Raw genomic sequence first — 7378 nt, forward strand, 5'->3', positions numbered from 1 at the left:
GGTGAGCATGATCAAAACATTGGTTCTTGATTTTACTATGATTGTCATCTCATGGGTTACTTAAAAATTTATTTAAATATTTGAATAATAAAATAAATAAATAAATAATTTTTTTAGGTGGGTTGGTGAGCCAACCCACTTAACCCACCAACCTGTGGTGGGTTGAGCCGGGTTACAAAATTTCTGGCTCACCAGAAAGTGAGCCGGGTTGGGTTCACTCATTTTGAACCCGGCTCGTGGTGAGCCAACCCGTGTGAGCCGGGTTGGCTCACTTTGACATGTCTATCTTTGAGTGTGAAGAGAGGTACTGGTAATCAAAGCGTGTTAGTGATAATAATATTACGTAGAGCAATCATGATTATCGTCTTGAGAAGTGTTGATAACTCTGGACAGTGCAATTAATTTTATCTTGAGAAGTGAAAACCATAATGAAGAGAAATTTAAAAAAATGAAACGCTCCTTGGTTGGCGATTTAGTATTTAATATTGGAATATGAAAACATTTAATAATTAAAACGTGTAGCAGATGATATAGCAGTTTAATCCTCATTATCTCGAGCAGTGCGAAATTTAATGCATTTGAATACTGATTGACACGTTGTCATCATTATCTCGAGCAGTGCAAAATTTAATGCATTTGAATACTGATTGACACGTTGATTTGGAGATAATTCAAACCACTGTTTGGAGGCGCTGGAATACAAAAAGTTTTTTAAAAGTCATTTTAAATTTATTTTTCCATAAAAATTGATCTTAAATTCTTCTGACTATGAAAATGGTGAAAAATATTTTAATTATTTTATAACTTATATTATTTTAATAATAATAATTAATAAGTAATAGTTATTGTATTTCACTGACTTTTAAATTTCCAATTTATATGGAATGGTAATTAATGTTAATTAATTCAATTTCTAATTAAAACTAATTTATATTGACTAAAATGAAGTCGAACAAAATCTAATACAAAAAAGGAAAATACATATAATAAAAGAGAATAAAATATAACTTTTATATTGAGATATATAATAACTGCATACAAAATAAGAGTCCAATTGAAATCTTCTTATATATTGATATATATAAGAAGTTCAAACAAAATTACATACAAAATTTTCAACTTTAATACCAAAAAAATGGATAAAGAACTTTGATATCTCTGCTTGTTCTTTCACTTTCAATTTCAAAAAACAATTCAGGGTGATCCTCTGCAGAGAGTTGATGATCTCCATAGAAAGATCTTAGTTGGTTCCAGCCTTGGGTAATCATTGGAGTGTGAATATCCATGTTGTAAGTAACATGGTGAACATTACTTTGGTAATCAACAACAATCCATTTAGTAGCAAGGTCCTTCAACAGCGTATTATGAACACTCGGTCGACGTGTCCAAAGTCCTTAAAAGATTAGCAAGTTAAGAATAAAGAAATAAATAAATATAAATAACAAAAATACATGAGTTTGAATCAAAAAATATACCTGGTCTTTCAAAAACATAGAAATGAATCTGCCAACCATTTCTGAAAAAAGTATGGATTGTGGTGTGAGCATGGATTCCATTGCAGGAGAATAGGTTGGTGATTAAGTATAATTGTAAGAGAAGAAAATGGGTAATAGTAGAAAAATCAGATGTCTGACTGTGAATTGGTAAACATAGGGAATATATATATATAAAAAGAATAGGAGAAATCATAGCTATTGGAAGTATCCGTACATACTGGACAGTCTGAATTGGTAAAAGTACAGGATAATAAATACGAATTAAAAAATAATACGTTAAAAAAAAGAATTATGAAGCGTCGTAAAAGTAGAAGAAGAATTATTTAATGTAATTTACTAATGTTGATTTTTTTCAGGAAGGGGCATTTAATATTGGAATATAGTAAAGTTTAGTAATTATAACGTGTGGCAGATGATGGAGCAATTTATTCATCATTATCTCGAGCAGTGCGAAATTTAATGCGTTTGAATACTGATTGACAGGTTGATTTGGAAAAAATTCGAAGCAGTATTTGAAGGGGTTGGAATACAAAACGTTTTGTAAACGAAATGGTTTTGATGGAGTAAACGGTGATTGGAAAAATGTGAAGAACTCTTTGAAAAATGTCCGAATAAAGTCAAAAATTGGGTAAAAATAAAGAGATTTGGTGATACAGTGCATTATTAAAAAATACCATTAATGAAAAAAAATGACACAAATAGAGTTTAAGGTAGAAAAATGAAGAAGATGAAGGGTTTGCTTGTAAAAGGTGGAAAAATACAGATAAATTGGTAAAGAAAAAGGTATTTTGATACAAATTACTTACCAGTTAAGTTGTAAAGCGAAAAAGACTCGTGCATGACTTTGAAATCTTGATTTGAAGCCTGTATCCAGAAGAAAAAACAGTTAGATCAAGGTAGATAAACTGAAAAAATAGTTAGATTAACTCTTTTTGGTGTAGAACTTTGAAAAAATATAGTGTATGATGAACTCTTTGAAAAATGTCCAAATAAAAACGTAAATCGGGTAACAATAAAAAGATCTGCTGATAGAATGCATTATTAAAAAAATACCATGAACGAAAAAAAAATGACACCAAGAGAGTTGAAGGTAGAAAAATGAAGAAGATGAACGGGTTGCTTGTAAAAGGTGGAAAAATACAGATAAATTGGTAAATAAAAAGGTAGATTTTGATACAAATTACTTACCAGTTAAGTTGTACAACGAAAAAGACTCTTGAATCAGTTTGAAATATTGATTTGAAGCATGTAAACAGAAGAAAAATATAAGAAACAGTTAGATCAAAGTACATAAACGCCAAAAATAGTTAGATAAATTTTTTTTATAAACCTGATGTTAAATCTGTCGCAGTGAACCATATTAGACATGTAGCAATCCTAGAAAATACCATCATCGGAAAAAATTAGTTAGATCTGAGAAAATAAAAGAAGAATATGAGTTGTTCGCTTGAGAAAGGTCAAAATGAAAACGAAATCTGCGTAATAAAACCATATGTCTCAGTGAACCATATTAGTTCTGTAAAAAAACGAAAAATAGTTAGATCTGACAAAATATAAGAAGAAAATGAGTTGTTTGGTTGAGAAAACTCAAAATAAAATCGACTTCTGGGTTTAAACCTGTTAAAAAACGCATAAAAAAGTTAGATCTGACAAAATATAAGAAGAAAAATAGATGTTCGCTTGAGAAAACTCAAAATAAAAACGACTTTTGGGTTTAAACCTGTAAAAAAACGCATGAAAAAGATAGATCTGACAAAAAATAAGAAGAAAATGAGTTGTTCGCTTTAGAAAACTCAAAATAAAATCGACTTCTGTGTTCTTACCTGTAAAAAAGCGCATGAAAAAAGTTAGATCTGACAAAATATAAGAAGAAAATGAGTTGTTCGCTTGAGAAATTCAAAATAAAATTGACTTCTGGGTTCTTACCTGTAAAAAAAAACGCATGAAAAAGTTAGATCTGACAAAATATAAGAAGAAAATGAGATGCTTGCTTGAGAAAAATCAAAATAAATACGACTTCTGGGTTTAAACCTGTAAAAAAACGCATGAAAAAGTTAGATCTGACAAATATAAGAAGAAAAATAGATATCCACAAAAAAAATGGACAGATGAACGGCAAATCTCGGATGCATGTCTTTGTAAGCGTCAGTTGAAGCCTGTAAAGAAAAAAAAATGATGAACAGAAGAAGATGAACAGAACAAAGCTCAGAAAAAAATATAAACCATCTCCATAGTCGTTTTTTTGCGATTTAAAAACAACTCGATGAAAAGAAGAAGATGAACAGAAGAAGATGTTAGAGAAGAAGCTAAGAAAGGCAAAGAAACCATGATGAACGCGGAGAAACAAAGACAGAGAGAGAAAGAAGTGAGAAGGCGGTGCCAGAGAGAATGAGAAAGAGAGAGAAAGAAGAAAGAAGGTGGTCGCAGAGAGAATGAGAAAGAGAGAGAAAGAACTGAGAAAGAGGAAGGTGAGAAGACTGAGGAAGAGAGAGAAAGAAGTTTTAATTAAAACTTTCGGTTTTCAATTTCTTTTCCATTTTTTTTTCAGACTTCAAAATGCTGAGAGATTGACACATCAGCGTTTTTACCCTTTGTAGATAAAAATTTGAATTGAGAAGTAGGTCAGATATATTATTCAATTGAAAATCTTGCCTTTTGTTAGTTCCCAATTGTATATAGTATTAGATTTGTTTTACAATCAGGACACCACTCAAGGAACTCGTCATGTCTATGAGTTCTACATCGCATTGAAGACCCTTTGGGAAGAACTCAATAACTACAAACCCTTTTCTTCTTGCTTGTGTCTTGTCAAAAATTACCACCAACAGGATTTCATAATCTGATTCCTCAATGTTCTGGATGAACACTTCTTTGTTGTGCGTTCCCAAATCTTTTTGACGGATCCTCTCCTTGCTATCAACCGCGTCTTCTCCATGGTTGTCCAGCAGGAACGCCAACTCGTTTTATCTTCACCTACTGAACCCAACGCCTTTGTGAATTCAGCTAATCACTCTTTCTTCGGCAAAGGGTGTGGCTCTGGTCCTTCTTCCGCTCTCAAAGGGGCCTCCACTAAGAAATGCTCCTATTGTCACCGTCCTGGACATACCATTGATGTGTGTTGGGGAAAGCATGGCTATCCCCCTAGTCATCCTCGATACCCAGGGAGGCCAAAGTTCAATCGCGATGCCTTTAGCTCTTCCTCCATTAACAATGTAGCTGTGATCGAACCAACTGAGGGAGGCAACAGTTTCGAGAAGGAGGGAGGCCCCATAACATTAACCCAGGCCCAATATCAAACCCTAATGTCCCTGCTCCAACCACAACAACAAAAGAATTCTTCTGATGTAACAGGGCCCAACTCTCTCGTTTGGCTAATCTTCAATAAGGTCTCTATCATCTATAAGTCAACAAAGAAGCCAAGGTTCTTTCAACAAACAAACCTTCCATTAATGAAAGTGCTACCAATACCATCTCAAACTCCAACCTTTCGCATTATAGATTAGGACATATCTCGGGAAACCGATTAAATATGTTATGTGAACAATTCCCTTTTATTCCAAAACATATTAATGAAAATTGTGACATTTGTCATTGTCATTTTGCAAAACAAAGAAAATTGCCTTATTGCCTTAGTGATAGTAGAGCTTCAAAAAAATTTGATATAGTGCACATGGACATTTGGGGGCCTTTTTCTAAGGCCTCCATTCATGGTGAAAAATATTTTTTAACTATCTTGGATGATTTTAGTAGTTATGCTTGGATTGTCTTATTGAAATCAAAATCCAAAGTGAAAATACATGTTCAAAATTTTATTTCTTTAATTGAAAATCAATTTGATTCCAAAATAAAATGTATTAGGACGGATAATGGTCCAAAATTTTTTCTTAAAGATTTTTTTGCTTCAAAAGGGATTATACATCACACTACTTGTGTTTATACCCCTCAACAAAACGGGCGTGTTGAGAGAAAACACCAACATATTCTTAATGTGGCACGTGCTCTCATGTTTCAATCTCAATTGCCCAAACATTTTTGGTCTTATGCAATAAAACATGCAGTTTATCTTATTAACTGTATACCTTCACTAGTTACAAAGAAACAAACTCCTTACGAACTTTTGCATAACCAAAAACCTGATTTTTCCATGCTTAAAGTTTTTTGTTCTTTATGTTATGCATCAACCACTGGGCCCAAACAGAAATTTGATTCTAGGTCTAGAAAAGAAGTTTTTCTCGGCTATCAATTTGGCACAAAAGGTTATATTATTTTAGACTTACAAAATAAAGACATTTTTGTCTCTAGAGATGTTATCTTCTATGAGTCCCTTTTTCCTTTTAATAACAAACCCGAGGCCCAAGAAAAAGAAAAGTTATTTCCTCCACAAACAAAGACCTTCCATGACATTGATCCTCTCCAACTTACACCTTAACACAATAATTTTACACCTCAGGACCAACTTCCATCAAAGACTCCCATTTTACCTCAAACCTTACCTTCCCCAACAACCTCATCCTCTCTACAAATTTCGCCATCTTCTTCTCCATCCTAGTCAATCTCGCCACATATCTCTTCCTCACCTCATCCAAACCCTATTCCTTTCATACCAAGACAAACCACTCGTAGCTCTAAACCCAATGTTCGACTTATAGATTTTGTTTGCTACAACCTAGAGACCAAACCAAATCAATCATCGTCAACGTGTATGTATCCTATCCAATATGTTCTTTCTTCCATTAATGAGTTTGAGCATCATTATGTCATGAACCTAACTTCTGAGATTGATCCCCTAAGCTATCAAGAAGTAATTTTGAAGCCTTGTTGGAAAGAAGGCATGAAGGATGAAATTGAGGCTTTAAAGTTGAACAAAACTTGGGAGATTGTGGAAACTCCTAAGAATGTAAAGCCCATAGGATGTAGATGGGTTTACAAATTCAAAAGGAAACTAGATGGGAGTGTGGAGCGATATAAGGCGAGGCTTGTTGCGAAAGGATTCTCTAGTGGTTAAAATGATCACCATATGAGTTATCCTTGCCCTAAATGCCATAAACAATTGGTAATTGCAGCAACTGGATGTTAGTAATGCCTTTTTACACAATGACTTGTCCGAGGAGGTTTACATGAAGATTCCTCAAGGTCTATATGGGTACGAATCCTTACAGTGTTTCAAGCTCAAGAAATCTCTCTATGGCCTAAAATAAGCAAGTCGAAAATGGTATGAGAAACTCTCTAACCTTCTTCTCTCATTTGGTTATTCATAATCACATGCCGATCACAACTTGTTTATCAAGCATGAAAAAGGGGAATTTACTGGTTTATTGATATACATTGATGATATTGTTTTAACTGGCAACTCTTCCACTGAAATAACAAAGCTCAAACATATACTTCAATCCAATTTTCGAATTAAAGATTTGGGGGAACTCAAATATTTTCTAGGATTAGAAGTAAGCTTGTTTGATGATGGCATCTTTGTATCTCAACGAAAATGCTGCCTTGGGTTGCTTTCAGATTCCACTCCTATGGATAGTTCTCTTCGTTTAACATAGGATAATTCGAGTAAATTACTTGATGATCGCCTATCCTATAGGCGCCTTGTTGGGCGTTTGATTTACCTCACAACGACTCGTCCAGACATCGTTTTTGCGACTCAATAATTAAGTCAGTTCATGGCAAATCCTACAAAGTCTCATTTAGGTGCTGCAATAAGAGTTCTTAAATACTTGAAAGGTTGTCCAACCAAGGGGCTCTACTTCAAACGGAATTATCCTATCCACCTAATTGGGTTTAGTGATGCCGATTGGGCAACTTGCATATTCACACGCCGATCAGTCACAGGTTATTGTTTCTTCATAGGGAACTCTTTAATTTCTTGGAAAACCAAA

General features: G+C 33.7%; 1 long non-coding RNA gene across 1 annotated transcript; it reads right to left on the reverse strand.

Annotated features, from left to right (window-relative positions):
• Positions 1-984: 984 nt before the first annotated feature.
• On the reverse strand, positions 985-2364 carry LOC146882282 (uncharacterized). Its single transcript, XR_014985120.1, has 3 exons — positions 2303-2364; positions 1476-1516; positions 985-1393 (listed from the first exon to the last, which is right to left on the reverse strand). It is a non-coding gene; the product is annotated as an uncharacterized LOC146882282 (long non-coding RNA).
• Between the last annotated feature and the right edge of the window lie 5014 nt (positions 2365-7378).

The sequence above is a fragment of the Vigna unguiculata genome, chromosome 10, assembly GCF_037176805.1.
Source record: "Vigna unguiculata cultivar grain cowpea cultivar isolate G323 ecotype 2 chromosome 10, ASM3717680v1, whole genome shotgun sequence".
In the NCBI taxonomy this organism is placed as follows: Eukaryota; Viridiplantae; Streptophyta; class Magnoliopsida; order Fabales; family Fabaceae; genus Vigna; species Vigna unguiculata.